This window comes from Vicia villosa, linkage group LG3 (genome assembly GCF_029867415.1).
Source record: "Vicia villosa cultivar HV-30 ecotype Madison, WI linkage group LG3, Vvil1.0, whole genome shotgun sequence".
Classification (NCBI taxonomy): Eukaryota; Viridiplantae; Streptophyta; class Magnoliopsida; order Fabales; family Fabaceae; genus Vicia; species Vicia villosa.
Window position 1 is genome coordinate 206,814,295 of NC_081182.1, and position 19,870 is coordinate 206,834,164.

A 19,870-nucleotide genomic window follows, 5' to 3' on the forward strand; every position below is an offset into this window, starting at 1 on the left:
TTTTACAGAAACATTTTGGTCAAATTGAATGCATTGTGTGATAGAAGGGTAATAATAGGAGTATATTATTAGTATGGTTATTGGGCTTTTAGTAGTGTTTGGGCTTTTATGTTATTATTATTATCCATTAAGAATGTTATATAATGTAATCTCATGGAGACATTTAGAATCAATCAATAAAAATCAAAGTGATCTTTTATCTTTTATTTTAAGTCCTTTTTATTGTTCTTCCTCTTTCCTAGTTTAAACCCTAGTTTAGAACCTTGGTAGGAATTGCTTCCTATCAATTGGTGCTTTCATTCATGTACTCAAATCCTCCTAGGGAGTATCATTTCCATACACCTTCATATCATCCATGGAGTATTCCTCCTACCTATCCCACAAACCCCTCATTTACATCTCCTACCACACCTTCATTTCCATCTTTTCCATGGGAACTTTTTACACCTTATTACACTCATGCATCTTCATCACCAAAATTATATTTAAATCATGGATATTCACCACATTCTCATTACTCATATCCATGGAACATTCCTCCACTTTATCCCACTAACACAACTCTTCCTATTACTTCACAAAGTTTGGATTTTAATGGTTATCCACTCGTTTCCCCACAACAACACACATGTCATACACCACCTTCACCATGGATGTCATTGATTCCAAATCCAATATGCCTAGTGAAAAAGAAACCGCGCCAGTTGTCTTTGAGGGTAGCCTTCCTATTATCTGTTAGAAATGACAAACACAAAATAGGCAAACGAATGACGAATCGAAAAAGAGTTTCTGAACAACAAACTCCGACGAAATTTCCGGAGACATACCTGACCATTTCATCAGAGTCATCTCCGATGATATTTGTGGCAACAACTGACGAGATCCAGGTCGGTGAATCCTATCAACTTCCGGCGAAGACAGTCTCAGATTTAGAAAAGACCCACCTCGCTGACGAATCGGTGACAACACCACCACCATCGAATCCATATGATTCGAACACTCATGATGCTAACACAAAAGCATATGAATCAACGGAGGAGAACAAAGTAGAAACTGTTCAAGAATCTTCATTCTTGAAAGAGCAAAGTTATTTTGCCGAGGATAACCTAGACAGATCGTCATATCCGTATGGAACACAACCAAAAGGTTCAGGTATGTTCACAGTGGCTAATCGATATTTAACCAAGGGGCCAGTTTCATTTGCTCATATAAAGCCACCAAACGGAAACCAATCATTGACGACACTACCAAAATCACCATCTTCAACAGTCAAGTTTTCATCTCCTCTTATTTTATCTAATTTTCCTCCACTAGAATCAACACTCCGAGTCTTACATCCATCCGAAGAACCGCATCCGAAACCACCAGATCAAATTGATTTTGAGTTTTTGTGTTATGAAACGAGTGAGTCAAACTCAGGTGTTGCCCACAATGTGTTCGTTGAAATACCCCTGCCAACCATTCCCTTATTTTGTTCGAACACTATTATCTTCCAAGACATAGCTCTAGAAGCTGCAAGAAGTGGCATTATACTTTTAAAAAACAATGACTCAATTCTCCAATTTCCAAAATCAACAAACTCCATTGCAATTATTGGGCTGAATGCGAATTCACAGATTGGGGGAAAACTAGATGTGGAGTATGAGACGACTGGTGGCATTGATTGTAAGCAAGCACAGCTTATAATAAAGTACCAATGAGAAAACAGTTTAACTTTATGTACAGGCTCGACAAATAAGGCATCTACTACGATTAATGCTTCTTATTCGCTGTCTTATGCTGCTGCTAAAGCTCCACATCGGCTGAGTGCTGCTATTAGCAACTTCAAACATGACTTGGTGGAAAGTAGTTCTTCTGGCGGAAAGATTCCCAAAACTTCCATTCATAAAAAATCATGGAAGGGTTGCGTAGCTCATGTTCACATCAGGCAACTCATCCGGAGTTTAGAACTACCAAAACAACAGGTTGCCGACGAACCCGTTCTTTATGAGTGTAGTCTCATAGGATTTGATCTCAAGAAGCTTATTTCGATTTTCGCAAATTTGCTACTTAATGTATTTCTGGTTTTTGACCCTGGGCCATGCCATCCGCGACATTACCGTGTTGGATATGGTTTGACATTGATGGAAGACACAATGAACACTACCAATTCAATCTATGGGAACATTGAGGTTGCAGTATATATGGAAGCTTCTGAAATGTCTCCAAAGGCTTTTTCGGCTTTCCGCAGAGTGGGTTTCCTGCTGGTTCATCAAAAGAAATGGTCTGAGGCTTTCCTCGGATGTATCGTCGTCGGCGTCCCCTTTTCCGTTCAGAGGCTCGACACTGAAGCTTTTGTTACTATCATGGTTGGAAAAGCTTTTCAGATTTTTAACTGTGCAAAGCTCCCTTTGGTTGTCGTTGGTCCTCAACTTCCTAAGAAGATTGGTACTCTTGCTTCGTATCGCGATTATACTCTTACTGCATATGGAAACAACATTGGTGTTTTCAAGAGAGCAGCACACCAGGTTGCAACTTGGACCAGCCATAATGCGAAGGTTAAATCGCTACTGTTGTTTGAAGAATATATTGTTAATCTTGATGCTGAGGGAGGAATATTACTAGGACCTTCAGCAATTGGGAGAAACAAGAGATTTCTAGAGATATTTTTTCCTGAAAGAAGCTTAACAGTTCTTGAAACAGTAGCCAACATTGGTCTTGAACTCGACACGCGGTCTATACGCAGAATATGTACAAAAGCCTTATGCATAACCCTTGTTGGGATCAGTGTCTCATTTGTACTTGGTATAGGCACTTCAGTTTTTCTTTGCATGATGATATCCAAAGATGTTAATCCAGCTACCTTCCTCGTCTTCATGGGTGTTTCTCTTTCGATTACAGCCTTTCATGTACTCGCTCGCATCCTAGCTGAGCTCAAACTCCTGACAACCGATGTCGGTCGTATGGCAAGATCAGCCGGTGCTGTCAATGATGTTGTAGCATGGATACTGCTTATTCTTGCCATTTGCTCTTTCGGGATCAAACACTTCCCCTCTTGTTTCCCTGTGGGTCCTGCTCTATGGTGCGGGTTTTACCGTCTCTCCAATACCGGAGAATGTTGTTTTGGTGCCTATGTATTTGCTGCTATTGATCAAGTAATTAGTGACAGTATGGATTTGATTTCTGTTTCTGTTGTTGGAAGTACTAGTACAAATTCTGAAGCAAATTTTTCATATGAGGTTTCAATAGGTGCATTTCATGCACTTACTAGAGAAGCTAACAGTATGCTAAAGAGATTTCGTTGAATGAGATTGAATCTGGTCCGCCGACTATTCTTGTTTTAGAACCTTGAGGACAAGGTTCATGTGAACCCCGCGGCAATGATAGAAGGGTAATAATAGGAGTATATTATTAGTATGGTTATTGGGCTTTTAGTAGTGTTTGGGCTTTTATGTTATTATTATTATCCATTAAGAATGTTATATAATGTAATCTCATGGAGACATTTAGAATCAATCAACGAAAATCAAAGTTATCTTTTATCTTTTATTTTAAGTCCTTTTTATTGTTCTTCCTCTTTTCTAGTTTAAACCCTAGTTTAGAACCTTGGTAGGAATTGCTTCCTATCATTGTGAGAGTGAATATAATTGTTGGAATATTTTCTGTATACAAATACTTTAGTTTTGCGTGATAAAATAAATCCATTCAAAATACATCAAACCAAAATTTACTTTTAAAAAAAGTTAAAACTTTAAAGATGGAAATCTAAAACTATTTTGTAAAAGTTTAACATTTCAAAATATTATAAGGATAATATCAAAATATCTCCTTTTCAGTCGGTCAATTACAATGAACTCTTTAACACATTTCCACATTTTCAAAATAAATATTTTCAAATAAAAAATAAAATTAAGTTTCTATAAAAGAATATAAAATTTCAAAATAAAATAAAATAAGATATATTTACAAAAATTATAATTTTTATAGAAAAAGATTTATATTTCCCTAATATGAAATTTGGAAATGAATCATAAAAGAAAAAAAAATAAAACTTAATTTTTTTTTTCAAAATACACCTATTTGAAAAATATATTTCATATAAAATATAAAAAATCACGTAAAACAAATAAAAAATTTATTACATTCTTTGAATAATCACCTTTATAGTAACCCCTTAATTTATTATTGTTATATTTCAAATTTTACTAAATATGTGAATTTTCTAAAATCATGAATAATTAATTATTTTTAAAACTTTCATGTGAAATTCGTATGAGTATATAAAGAGATTCTAATCAAACAACACAACATTCCATTCACCCCTTTGCTTCTCTGACTCACCTCTCCCAAATCAAATTCTAGAGAGAGAAACACACACAAATTCTCGACAGTGAGAGAGAGAGCATAAGTATATCTTTCTTCAATTCTTTCATTTATTTTGTTTTTCTTTAGTATGAATCTGAACTTGAAGTTATTTGAATTGTGTTACTTTTTTTGTTAATTTTTCAATTAATGTTTTTTCAGTAATCAGTAATCGGTTCATATTGAATTTCATTTCTTGCTTTGATTTTATGTTTTTTTTTTTGAATTTTGAACTCGGTTTTATGTTATTTTAATTTATTTTTGATGCTAAATTTTGGTTTACGTTTCTTTTTAACGGTTTTTGATTTTTTGTTTTTAGTGATAAGGAGAGGTAAAAGGTTTGAAGACTTTTGAAAGTTGAATCGAAGTTGGCATCTTCAACGGAAAAAGAGTGAATTTTTTAAAAGTATTTCTTAGATAGTTTTGTTCTGTTTGGTTTTATGACTTGTTTTACTATGAGATTTAGACATTTTGTTAATGCTTGTATTTAATAGTTTGTATGAAAATGATGCAAAAATTCTAGAGATTAGATTGAATCTTTGAATATTTTCCGATATGCGGAGAATTTTGTTAAGCGTCTAAAACCTCTATGAGTTTTAAATGTAGAAATTAACGTATTCAAAATGATATAAATTTTTATTAATTATTAGGGTTACACATAGATTTTGTTTTGTTTAAATATTTTGGATGTAAGGGAAAATGGACCATGACTAATGAATTAAATGTTTGGATTGGAGGGATTTTTATAGCTGTGATTTAGTTTCTCGAATTTGTTGATATTAATATAGATTTTATTTGTTTAATTGTGCTGAGTTTAATTATTTTAAAAATTTTAAATTTCATAACTTTCAATAGAACAAGCTTGAAATATTCTTTAATGGAGTTGATATAATAAGGATACAAATTAGGATGAAATTTTCTGTCCGATTAGAATGCATCTACCATACATGGAATGTGTTTTTCAATCATCTTGATTTGAGTTTACTTGTGTGTCAACTACTATGTGATGACATGATATTATAAGCATTATGTAGATTAGCTTAGTTTGTGTATAATCAGTTTTTTTTTTTCTTTTCATGTATATATGTTGACTTACTTTTTTATTTTTGTTTCTTAGAGGTTAATAAGGCAAAAGGACAAACGGTCAATAGATTAAAATGATCAGAAGCCTAACATTGATGCCAGCGGTTAAAATGGTGGCTAAATCACCTATCACTTACAAAAAAAGATGGGAAGTATCCTCTAGTCTCGCATAAGTCGAATAGAGTATGCAAAAGACCGCGTTCGAAGGTTGGAGTTACCAATGAAGTGGAAAATTTAAATTTATCAAGCTAAATATCTTGTGATGGTGGTAAGCTTTAATACTTTGCCATTTTGAAAGCTAAATATCTTCTAGGCTCATATTAATTGCACATGTTTGATATAGGTTTTTTTTTTTTTTTGCAAATAAAGAATCTTCAAAAGACGGTGACAATAAAGAACATCAAATGTCTTCCAAAATAGATGCATATGAGGGGAAGAACGGTCTCTCATTCACTTATTAATTATACTCTCCTGTTTACCTTCTTTCATACCATTAATGAAAGACAATTTTGTAAAATCTTTTATAATTTATATTTTTCAAAACATTAATTATTACATTTCTTAATATGTGTGAAAAATCGAAAATAACTTATAATAAATAACAAAAGGAGTATAAAATAGGCTAAATAGTACTCCTCTATTTTTTATTATAAGTTGTTTTGGACTTTTCCCACTTATTAAGGAATGTAATAATTATTGTATAAAATATAAATCATTAATATTACTTTTCCTATTATTTTCTTAAGTATTTATTATACTTTCTTGTTTCCCTACTTTAAATTTAACTTTCACATATCTTTAATGAAAAACAATTTTGTAAAATCCTTTATTATTTATATTTTATACAATAATTATTACATTTCTTAATATGTGTGAAAATTAAAAAACAAATTATAATAAAATATAGAGGAAATATGAAATGGGATAGGATCAAATGACACCAAGGTATCAATGTTTAATTTGACACCAAATCTCAACCGTTAAAATAATTTATCAAACAGTAATACTAAATAGCCTATTTTTTAGGAGAAAAATATGTTATATATTTATTATTATTATTTTATTTCTTTTAGTATCACCGTTTGACAATTATTTTAACGGTTGAGATTTGATGTCAAATTAAACTTTGACACCTTGGTGTCATTTGATTCTATTCCATATAAAATAGGCTAAATATTAATCCCTCTGTTTTTTATTATAAGTCGTTTTGAACTTTTCACACTTATTAAGGGATGCAATGATTATTGTATAAAAAAGAAAAATTATGAAGGAGTTTACCAAATTGAATAAAAACATTAATGATTTATTGGTTTTGGCAAAATGATTTATATTGTGGTACCGATATTTTTTTCAAAGTGACTTATAATAGGTAAAATGAATTATTTGAAAGTCTTTGTGAAACATGTTGTTAATAGGCTTTGAGGCCAGATCCAAATTTTAAAAATACCAGACCGGAAAAAGAAGCCTGTAAAATGCCAAAGGCCACTCGCTGACTCTTGCTTTAGAAATTTATTGTAGGCCAGATTCAAGCTAAGTTGCTTGTCCTCTCCTATTTCCATCCTAGCATTTTCATTCATGTTTTCTCTTTAATTATTTACTTTTTTGGTGAATTTATTAGAATGATAGGCGATAATTAGCAAGCAAGAAAGAAAGGTCAGTGTAGATGATTAAGAAAATGTTGATGATTAAGAAAATTATGTTATTGCTTAATGGTCATACAAGACAAGAGATGATTAGTAATGAAATCAGTTTGAGTGGAAGTCCATATAGTTCTCATTCTGTAAAAGCATAAGTAAGGATGTTAAACAAAACGGCTGATAGTAAAAATGGTTAAAGATGGAGCAATACCAAAGAAAAACATAGTCCTAACCGATTAGAAAAATACAATGTTTAATGATCTTCTTTTTGTATGGTCCTTTAATATTATAGCATCATTTGCTTCATGTAGTCTAGCTCACTTAATGGGGAAATGCTTTAGTTGTTGTTTTTATTGGGCTCATGGTCATTGTCTAATTCTTTGGAGGAATTAGATTGTTTGAAAGACAAGGATTTCTTTTCTTTTTTTGCTTGAACTTTGTAGGAAGAATTTCTACTAGAGAAATGTTCTGAAGCATTTCTTCATTAAGGAAGTTGAATTGTTTGAAAGGCTTTGATAGTTTCCTTTGCTAGAACCTTGAAGAGGATTTCTACCTGAGCAAAGTTCTGATTTGTCTCTTCATTTCTTACTAGCTCGTGAAATGCATAAGAGTTTTATTCATCAAACTCATGGTTCTTTTGTCTTGAGTTTTCTTTTGATGTCAGCTTTGGGAACATGGTTTTGAATCCAGTGATTGAAGGCCATAGATACCCAAAATATGTAAGGATTAATAAAAGATGCCAAAGCTGATGATGTGAGTCATGCAGTCACACATGCAAAATGAAAAGAAAATGGGTTATCAGTGTGTTTACACATGCTGAATAAAAAGAAAACGGGATATCAATGTGTTTACCGTTTTTGTCTGTTATATGAGTAAATTAGAAAGTTGCATTTACTATTTACAATACCTTGTTTTTATTCCTCTGAAGGGTAGTTATGGAATTTTCTCTTAAATATTAATTTTACTATGCCGTGTTATAGCTGATTTGTGGGACGGAGAAATTCTTGAATGGAAACAAACCTTTATCAATATTCTTAGAAACAACCATAAAAATGAAAGAAAATTTTAAATTTATTTTAAATTTAATTTTCTTTTTATTTGGAATCATGTGACGTTGTGATGATGAAAGAGAGAGAAAATCTTATTTTTATTTTATAATTAATAAAAAAGTTGTGATCGACTGTGTATAGGACTACATGTTATGCCTGGGTGTATCAAAGAGTTTTTTTGTGGGGCGTTGGTTTCTTTTTTTTTACTCTATTGAACTTGACAATGTGATGTTTTGGGGTAGGTTTATTCACTTGAAGAGCTTGTGAATTATTTCAGAGAGGGATTAATGTTCTATAAGCAATTCATTCAGGAGCTTGAGGATGATATGATACCATATGAAGCGGGGCGTAGATAAGTTTAAAAAAAATAACATCCTTTTTCATTTTCCTAAGCTCCTAGAACTAAAGAATTTCTGGTTTGATTATTGATTTCTGGTTTCTAAGCTCCATGAGTATAATCCATTATTTCTATATACCAAGAGTACAAATCAGAGTATATTACTACCCAAAAACGAGCTTATGTCAATACTCACAAAATTGAGGAATGGGGTGCGTTTTTTCCCACTGCTTAAACTTTCAATTTAATCTTGAAATATTCTTTTTTGTAAAGTATAATTTAGCTTCTTGTTCGATGTTGAAGCAATCTTGTGTTTATTCCTTTATTTAATTTAAACTTTGATGTAGGTTGAAAGATAAATATCATCCTACAAAATTACTTCCAGTTATTCGGATACAAACAGGGATTCAACAGGTTCAGGCTGTTGTTCAGAAGCTTGACAAGGAAAAAGGGATTGAAGATAATATTTTATGCACCAATGGTCATAGCAAAAATGGTGATAAGGCTCACAATGGATCTCTGGGTTCTGTAATAGTTATCTGTGGCCTAACATCTATTAAGGGCTTAGAAGGTTTCGAGCTGCTGGACACACTGATAACATATCTTTGGCAGGTTCATGGTGTAAATTGTTGTGGAATTTTGATAGGATCAATTTAGTATCTAAATATTGAAAAACAAATGATGCACGGAAAATAAGGGAAATAGACTGATTATTGAAAAGGAAAGGCTAGAGTTCATATGAGATCTAGTAGTACAATCAGTCAGATCTAGCTAAAAGGAAAATGCAGAGAGTGTAAAGAAGGAAGATGGCTCTTAGAGAGACCTATTCTCTCCCATGTGGGTTTCCACTAAATCTCCACGTGCCCAAGAAAGTGGCAGTCACCAATCATTTATTGACCACTCCTAGGATTCTCTCCACTCAAATGCTGCAAGCTGTCGTAGCCTATGTGCTAACCAACAATTTATTCTTACTCTCTCTCCTTGCCCTTCTTACGTTTACTACATAAACTTTACCCTACGTACCAATTCCTCCCCCTTCAAAACTATCCTTGACCTCAAGGATAAAATCTGAGAACTCTGCTTGCATTTTCTCCATCAATTCCCATGAATTTTCAAATTCTGGTATATTTTTCCATTTCACCAAAATCTCCAATTCACCTTGTTCATTTCTCCTTTCATTGATAACCTTCTCAGGCATTGGCTCTAGCTGCCAATCTTCATTCATGAAATTTGGCAGAGGTTGTGGAATTATAGAAGGTATCACAATTTTTTTACGTAAGGATGCATGAAAAACATGGTGCATTTTAGTATCCTCAGGTAACTTGAGCTTATAGGCTACAATCCAATCTTTTGAATTATCTCATAAGGTCCATATTACCTTGGACTCAACTTCTGGTTCAGCCTCTTAGCCAACTTCTTCATCTTGTAAGGCTGAATTTTCAGAAATACCATGTATCCCACTTCATATTCCACCTCCCTCCTATGTTTATTAGCCTGACTTCTCATTACGTCTTGGGCCTTACATAATTGATCCTTCAATTCTTTTAACATCATATTCCTTTCAGTTGTGAGCTTATTAACCTCATCCACTACAGATGAAGGAGTATCACCCTTTATTAGCCGGGGGGGTCTCCCATATAAAGTTCAAAAGGGGTAGTTTTAAGAGAAGCATGGTAGTTAGTATTATACCAATACTCTGCCTAAGATAACCACTTAGGCCAATGCTTAAGTTTCAGCCCAGTAACACACCTTAGATAAGTCTCTAAACACCTGTTTACTACATCTGTTTGGACATCAGACTGAGCATGGTAAGCACTGCTATACTTCAGCTTGGTACCATCCTTTTTAAATTATTCAGCCCATAAATTACTTAGGAAAATCTTATCTCTATCATACACAATGGAGCTAGGAAACCCATGAAGCCTAACAACCTCTTTATTAAATACTTCAGCAATGCTCTTGGCAGTATAGGGGTGACTAATAGGAAAAATTGGGCATGCTTAGTCAATCTGTCCACTACCACCATCACCATGTCAATCCCTTGAACCTTAGGTAATCCCCCAATAAAGTCCATGGAAATATCACTCCATGTTTGTGTGGGAATAGGTAAAGGTTGGATTAAGCCTCCTGATGATAAGGTTTGATACTTGTTCCTCTGACACACCTCACAAGCTTGTACATATTCCTAAATTTTCTTCCTCATACTTGCCCAATAAACCACACTAGCAATTCTCTTATAGGTTTTGAGATAACCAGAATGTCCTCCTATAGTTGTATCATGAAACTCATTAAGTATCCAAGCAATTCTAGGGGAATTTCTTGGACCTACTATCATTTCCTCAAGATAGAGCCTTTCCCCCTTAAACTGAAACCCCTTCTGGCTTTGTGGATTGGTTAACAACCCTGGCACAATGTCCCTCAGTTTGTCATCTCTCTGAACCGCTCCTTCTAACCCTTCCCAAACATCACTTTGAATAGTTGTGATATGTCCATATTGGATCTGCCTAGATAGAGAGTCTAACACATTGTTGTCTCCCTAGAAAATAAGGTCTCCACTTCTAAATGGCTTAGACAATGGCCATTATCTCCCTCTCATACACTGATATATTTTGGGCCTTGTCAGATAGTGTTTGACTCATATATGCAATAGGCCTGCCCTCCTGCATTAGAATAACCCTTATGCCTTTTCCAGATGCATCTGTCTCTAGTATAAATTTCTTCTCAAAATCTGGAATTGCAGACACAGTCACAATAGTCATGGTTGTCTTCAGTTCTTCAAAACCCATTTATTGCTTCATAAGTATTAATAATAAGAAAAATAAAAGAGGTTAAGGTTTTAAGGTTACCGACTATTTGAGCTTTGGCGGTAGGCAAACCCTGAAAATATGGGAAAAATAGAACCAAAGGGCAGTGAGTGCATTATCGATTCATTGACAACTAGGGTTAATCATAATTTGAAAAACAAAGTAAAATGAAATAAAACAAATATTTAAGATAAAAATAACACTTAGCTTTTGATTTGATCTGATAGGGTTGGCAGTCGGAGGTTGCCTCGAGCATTGACTCTGATCCTCGGAGAATTGACAGAAAAAGAAAATACAGTGAGTGTATGGAAATTCTTTCATCAATAAGGCAGAGTAAATATTTAAAAAGAATAAAGGGGAAAATAATATTGCATAAGATATAAAAGAATAAAATTAATTGGGACTTAGCTTCGTGAAAGGCGTGGCGCGTAATCGGAAGGCATGTGAAAAGTCAACCCTGAAAGAGACACAGAAAAAGTAATATTTTTAGTGTAGGGTTAATTCTTGTAAACCCTGATTCGGGCGTAAATTGAATAAAGTGACAAATCGATTTAATTAATTATTGGTTTCGCAACCTAATTAATTAAATCGAAGAAAGAAAACAAAATCAGGCAAAAAACATTTTTTTATGAATTAAAATAAAATATATATGAATTATTGAGAATATATAAATAAATCTAATTAAAATAAATAAATAAGTAAAAAGAAATAAATGATAAATAAAATATATTAATAATATAAAAGAAATAAATTAAATATTATTTTCATATTTAAAGAAGGGTTTTTAGAAAATACATATATAGTTTTTATAAGTAAAAATAAAAAACAAATAAATAAAAACAAATATATAAATATATAAATATATAAATATATAAAAGAGATTATGTAATTAAAAAGAAAAAAAATTGGAAAAACTTAGCTTCTGATCGTATGCAGCACGCGTTGAGGGTGTATGGTGTACCATCAGCTTTAGGAACGTTGGATCTGAGACTAAAACGATCCCATGGACAAGCACTGAAGGACCACAGCATCCAGATAGGTCTTAAAGCACCGGATCTTTCTGATTCCCAGGATACGTTCGCGCGCCTTTTTTGAAACTGGCCTATCACGTGATGACACGCAGTCATCTTCAACCTTGGGCCGTTGCTTTAGAGCCCCCTATACCCACGGTTCTGCATCTCGTTGCCATAGCCTGAAAAAACAACGAATACATCCAAACGCCACCAAAAACTTTTCGCGACCATACTATTGTGGTCGTCTCAGTCTCACAAACTTATTGATACCTGCAATTAGGTCTAATTTTTCCTAAAACGAAAACCCCTAATATATAACCTAGAAATTCATCCATGGTGAGACATGGCTATTGTGCCCAAAAATCGAATTAAAGCTTCAGAAACATTAAAAACATCATGACAAACACAGATATACAATTAGAATTCGTTTATGATGCATGATTTGGCCTAATCTGATGAGTTTAGAAAAGTGCAAACCGTGAGTTATGGTGATGCGTTCTTGATGTCTCAGGCCCTGGGAACGATTGGGAAAGCTTCCTTGAGGATCTTGGAACACGTTGCAATCAACAAAACAACTTGAATTGTCCTCTAATTCTAATTTGGAATTGAGTTTTCTTGGAATTTTTGGACTCGGTTTTAGGGTTCTTTGGCTGCAGAATCCGTGAACCCTTGGCATATGGCTTTGCTCAGTACTTATAAGAGATGCTTTAGGTCAAGAAAATTTGATCAAATCTCTCTTGAATCAAGGATTGAATTGTTTGGAAATTTGATTGAAATTTTCTTCATATTCTTTCTAATTTTGGTTCAATTTCAATCTTTATTGAATCAATCTCTTTTGCATGAATTTGTAATGAATATATGGTTTAATTGATGATTGGAATTGGTTAGAAATAGAATCAAATCAAATTTCTTGCAATTATATGATTTATTTTGATTTTAATCACTTTTAATATGAATAAAAATTCATAATAAATCAAATAATTTAAGTAAATTCGTGGTAATTGATTTTTAGGCCTTGGGTAACTTGTGGATCAAGATTGAATCAAAATAAATTGGGCCCATTTGCAAAAATATTCCAATTCTTTCACATTTTTCCCTCCAAAATAGTCCAACTTTGACAAGGCCTATCTCTCTCAATTTTTGAGGTATGGAAGTGTTCTAGGACTTTTTAGAAACCTTAGAGAGTCCTCTAACTAGTGTATTTTGTCTCATATCAAAATGATTTTCCATGCTCCTTGTGTGTTCTTTTGAAAAAAATGACTTTTGGTTGACTTTTGAAAAAGACCTATAATGTTTTGATCCATATCTCTCAAATGAAGCATTTTTAGACTTGGCACGTGAGAGACAAATTTGTAGGGAATCCATATCTCTCAAATGAAGCATTTCAAGATGAGCTTTGTATGGAAAATTTCTGATGTTCTATGTGAGAGTTATGGCTGGTCAAAGTTCAGTTGACTTTCTCCTATACAAACCCTAATTTAGAAACTTTTTGATTTGTTGATTTTTGATCTTTCCTTGATGAACCATGATCAATACTTGATCAAATGGTGAATGATACTTCAATATGAGGATCTTGACAAAAAATCAGGAGTTTTGACTGTACTTTGACCACAGTTGACTTTTAGGTCAATTTAGTCGACTGTTGACTTTCTGCACAATTGAGTGAGCAATCCTTTAAGCTGAGACTTGATACTTGTCATAGAGGTAATGTGGGATATCTTAGGCCATATGGGATGCCTTGGAGCCATTGATTCATTGATTTTCTTTTTGAACAAACCAAACCCTAGTTTTTGAGCCTTGTTTTAGGAGAGTGTGTCTTGGAGCTTTGTGTGTTGATTTGAGCTTGAATAGGAGAAATAGTATGGGCAAATTTTGGGGTATGACACTGTCATACCAGAATTTTCATAATCAAAATATCAAAACACTTTCTTTTTTTAGTCAGTTTCAAAGCACCCTAACATTACAAACTTTTTTTAAATACTTTCTTTAAATAATTTCAAACAAAATTAAATTAAAATAATTTTTTCATTTTTTTGAAAGCTAAATTTTCACAAAAGAATATAAAAGTTCAAAATTAAATAAATTCAAATATCTTAACAAACTCATAATTAATTTTTAATAGGAAAAGATTTCTAGTTTCCATTTTAAAATTTTGTTAAATGAACTATAAAAGAAAAAAATAAAAAAGTTTCTAAAAAAACCAAAATTTTAAAACATCCCTTTTTAAAATAAATGAAAAAAGTATTATTATTTAAAAGAAAAAGTGTTATTATTAGAAATCAGAGAAATTATTATTATCAGTACAAGTATTAGACATAAAAAAAATCATATTTGAAATTACCACCAAAGCAATGAAATTTATTTAAAAACAAAATTTCAAAATATCACTATTTTAAATTATATATATTAAAGAAAATTATAATAAAGATCCTCTAAAATTATAAAAAATTAGGACATTTTTTAAGTAATTCTATTTATTGCTACATATTCATAAGTAATTATTTTCCCATAAAGTAATTTGTATAAAAAATATTCTCAAAAAAGGTTAAATATCATAAAATAATACGAAAAAGTTATTCATTCTATTAAATGTGATATTTTTCTTAAAAAAATCCAATTTTTTAAATAAGAAAATTACTAAATAAAATTAAAATTTTAAAAATATTTTCATTGTTTGACTATACCAAAGTTTTATAAAATTATAAAATTTCTAAAATCATAAATTATTAATTAATTTAAAAATCATTCAAAACATGAGTATATAAGAGTTTCTAACTAAACAACACAACATTCAATTCGCTTCTCTGACTCACCTCTCTCAAATTCTAGAGAGAGAAACAAACACAAGTTCTAAAGTGAGAAAGATAGAGAGAGAGCATATGTATGTGTTTTCTTCAATTCTTGAGTTCATTTTAGTTTTTTTTTGTGTTGATTATGATTGTGAAGTTGAAGTTGTTTGAATTGTTGTTCGTTGAATTGTGGTTCGTTGAATTGAATTCTTGTTTTTTCAATTGGTGTTTTGATTTTTTTGGGTTTTTTTTTTTCAGTAATCAGTAACTGGTTCTTATTGATTTTCATTTCTTGCTTTGTTTTTATGTTTTTTTTTTTTTTTTGTGAAATGTATTTGAATTATGAACTTGATTTTATGTTATTTTATTTTATTTTTGATATTAAATTTGTGTTTATGTTTTTTCAATTGCTGAATTTTGGTTTACGTTTTTCTTTAACGGATTTTGATTTTTGATTTTTTGGTGATAGGGAGAGGTAAAGGATTGAAGACTTTTGGAAGTTGAATTGAAGCTGACATTTTTGATTTAAAGAAAGTGATTTTTTCTTAAAATTTTTAGAATTTTTTGTTCTGTATGGTTTTATTGCTGTTTAACTGTGAGATTTAGAAACTTTTTGGATTGTATTTGTGTTTTTGTGTTTACTCTCTGTTTTTATGTTGTGGTTCTAAATTGCAGTCTATAAACATAAGTAGGACACTTTCTGATATATACGGCAAATTTTGTTAAGCGTCTAAAACGTTTTTGTGAGTTTTATATGTAGATAGATTGACGTATTCAAAATGATATAAGATTTTATTAATTATTAGGGTTACACGTAGATTTTGTTTTGTTTGACTATTATGGATGTTTAGGATCGTGAATAATGAATTCAATGTTTGGATTGAAGGGGGTTTTATAGCTGGGATTTAGTTTTTCGATTTTGTTGATGTTAATATAAATTTATTTGTTTAATTGTCTTGATTTTAATGTCTATCTTGAAAATTTTAAATTTCATAACTTTCAATTGAACAAGCTTGAAATATTCTTCAATGGAGATGGTGTAATAAGGAAACAAATGAGGTTAGATTGGATTATTGGATATTTTCCAATATGCAGAAAAAAATTTTAAGCGTCTAAAACCTTTTTGTGAGTTTTAATTGTAGAAATTAACGTATTTAAAATGATATAAAATTTTATTAATTATTAGAGTTACACATAAATTTTGTTTTGTTTGAATATTTTGGATATCAGAAAATGGATCATGAATAATGAATTAAATGTTTGGATTGGAGGGATTTTTATAGTTGTGATTTAGTTTTTCGATTTTGTTGATGCTAATATATGGATTTTATTTGTTTAATTGTCCTGAATTTAATTATTTTAAAAATTTTAAATTTCATAATTTCAATAGAACAAACTTGAAATATTCTTTAATAGAGTTGGTGTAATAAGGATACTTATTAGGATGAAATTTTCTGTCGGATTAGAATGCATCTACCATACATGGAATGTGTTTTTCAATCATCTTGATTTGAATTTACTCGAGTGTCAACTACTATGTGATGACATGACATTATAAGCATTATGTAGATTAGCTTAGTTTGTTTATAATCAGTTTTCTTTTTCATTTCATGTATATATGTTGACTTACTTTTTATTTTTGTTTCTTAGAGGTTAATAAGGCAAAAGGACAAACGATCAATAGATTGAAATGATCAGAAGCCTAATGATGATGTCGGTGGTCAAAATGGTGGCTAAATCACCTATCACTTACAAAAAAGATGGTAAGTATCCTCATGTCTCGCATAAGTCGAATAGAATATGCAAAAGACCGCGTTCGAAGGTTGGAGTTACCAATGGAGTAGAAAATTTAAATCTATCAAGCTAAATATCTTGCGATGCTGGTAAGATTTAATACTTTACCATTTTGAAAGTTAAATATCTTCTAGGCTTGATTAATTGCACATGTTTGATATAGGGTTTTTTTTTTTTGCAAATAAAGAATCTTCAAAAGAGGGTGACAATGAAGAACACCAAATGCCTTCCAAAATAGATGCATATGAGGGGAAGAACGGCCTCTCGTTCAACCGTCTCTCATTCACTTATTAATTATATTCTCTTGTTTACCTTCTTTCATACCATTAATGAAAGATAATTTTATAAAATCATCTATAATTTATATTTTCCAAACGTTAATTATTATATTTCCTAATAAGTGTGAAATATCGAAAAGACCTTATAATAAATAACAAAGGGAGTATAAAATAGGCTAAATACTCCTCCATTTTTTATTATAAGTTGTTTTGGACTTTTCCCACTTATTAAGGAATGTAATAATTATTGTATAAAATATAAATCATTAATATTACATTTCCTATTATTTTCTTAAGTATTTATTATACTTTCTTGTTTCCCTTCTTTAAATTTATCTTTCACATATATTTAATGAAAGACAATTTTGTAAAATCCTTTAAAATTTATATTTTATACAATAATGATTACATTTCTTAATATGTGTGAAAATAAAAAAACAACTTATAATAAAATATAGAGGGAATATGAAATGGGATAGGATCAAACGACATCAAGGTGTCAAAGTTTAATTTGACATCAAATCTCAACCGTTAAAATAATTGATCAAACGGTGATACAAAATAACCTATTTTTTAGGAGTAAAATATGCTATATATTTATTATTATTATTTTATTTAGTTTAATATCACCGTTTGATCAATTATTTTAACGGTTAAGATTTGGTGTCAAATTAAACTTTGACACTTTGATGTCATTTGATCCTATCCCATATAAAATAGGCTAAATAGTAATTCCTCTGTTTTTTTATTATAAGTCGTTTTGAACTTTCCACACTTATTAAGGGATGTAATAATTATTGTATAAAAAAGAAAAATTATGAAGGAGTTTACCAAATTGTCTTTCACTAATAGTATGAGGAAGATAAACGCACATAATTAAAAAAAGAGAGGATATAATTGAAAAAATAACATTAATGATTTATTGTTTTTTGCAAAATAATTTATATTGTGGTACCGATATTTTTTTCAAAGTGACTTATAATAGGTAAAATGAATTATTTGAAACTCTTTGTGAAACATGCTTTTAAATAGCCTTTCAGGCCAGACTCAAATTTTAAAAAGACCAGACCAAAAAAAGAAACCTATAAATGCGAAAGGCCACTCGCTGACTTGGGCTTTAGAAATTTATCGTAGGCCAGATTCAAGCTTAGTAGCCTATCCTCTCCTATTTCCATCCTAGCATTCTCATTCATGTTTGTTCTTTAATTATTTATTTTTTCGGTGAATTTGTTAGAATGATGTTCTAACATGCTCGCATTTGTTTTTATATTTTTAACTTTTATAATTCATGTTTCAAATTTAATATGATGTTCTTAATATGATACTAGGAGCCTTTTTGAAAATTAATAAATATGAAATTAACAGAAGATCACTAGTACTCATATATACTAGTTTTTTAGAATGTGTAGCCAATAGAGAAATTTGGTCTCTTTTGCAATGTGTGCCTTTATTCCATTGTATATATTGAGTATCAACAACAATATCTATTTGGAAAAAAAGATGTTTTGTATGTTATTTTAACATGCTCGCATTTGTTTTTTTTTATTTTTAACTTGTATAATTCATGTTTCATATTTAATATGATGTTCTTAATTTGATACTAGTAGCCTTTTTTGAAAATTAATAAATATTCTATTGATGCTAGAAACTTACATTTTTTTTTTGCTTTTTGCTACTAGTAGTCTCTAATGCTTTTTGCTGCAGAACTTGAATTGTAGCCTTATTCCCTTTATTCTGGCTATTGAAGATTGAAGTAAGGGAAATATTCTATTGATGCTAGAAACTTACATCTTTTTTCTATCAACTTAGATAGTAAAACTTGAAATTTTATTTAAACCATGATCAAGATACTTAGATTCAAGGTTTATTGAAAAATGATGTATGATATGATTCTCTTGATAGAATTTGAGCATGTTTATTTTTATTGAAAAGAATGGCCCTTCCTTAATGTGACGGACTACTGAACATGTACTTTCAGCTAAGCATAAGTATTCCTTGAATCATTCATTTTTCAAACCTTTTGTGTTTTGACAGCAAAACTAAAAAGTCTCACACCTTTATAGATGGATTTCTATTTTTTTTAAAATTATTTTCTCTACATTAATTCATCTAGTATTCACATTTGAATTCCTTTAATTCTCCATATGATCATATGTACCTGCTCAAATTCAGCTGTTGATTGAGTTTGTTGTCAGCTTAGCTAATTCAAACGATGATATTTTAGGAGATTACTTCTTCCACCATAAGCAGTGGCGAAGCCAGAAAGTTTATAAAATCTGGGCATAAATTTAAATATCACAAATTTATTGTATATAATATATAAATAGTCATCAAACAGAATAAAAGAGATGAAAGATAACTTTACAATAGGGTGTTAAATAAAATCATGAGGCAAATATCCTTTTCCGAGACTTCTTTTCGTTGAATGTTCAAATAATATCAATATCATCAAGTGGCTTGAATATTTCACGCTCAGCGTAACTTACCATCAAGTCATTGAACCACACGTTGTTGATCTTATTGTGCAATTTAGACTTGATAATCTTCATTGTTGAAAATGCTCTTTCAACTAATGTTGTTGACATCCGTTATATCAAAGCTAACTCAATAAATTTGTAAATCAATGGAAATGCCAAATGTTTATCAGTTTGGACCATCTTCATAGCCAAACTTTAAACATCTTCACATGTGGAAAATGAAGCATTTCTTTTCACTTGAAAATCATAAGTTTAAAGTTAATCCTTC

At 31.0% G+C, this 19,870-nt stretch overlaps 1 pseudogene; it reads left to right on the forward strand.

Annotated features, from left to right (window-relative positions):
• The first annotated feature begins 8,654 nt into the window (after positions 1-8,654).
• Positions 8,655-19,870, forward strand: part of LOC131659815 (serrate RNA effector molecule-like) — a 58,906-nt pseudogene continuing 47,690 nt past the window's right edge.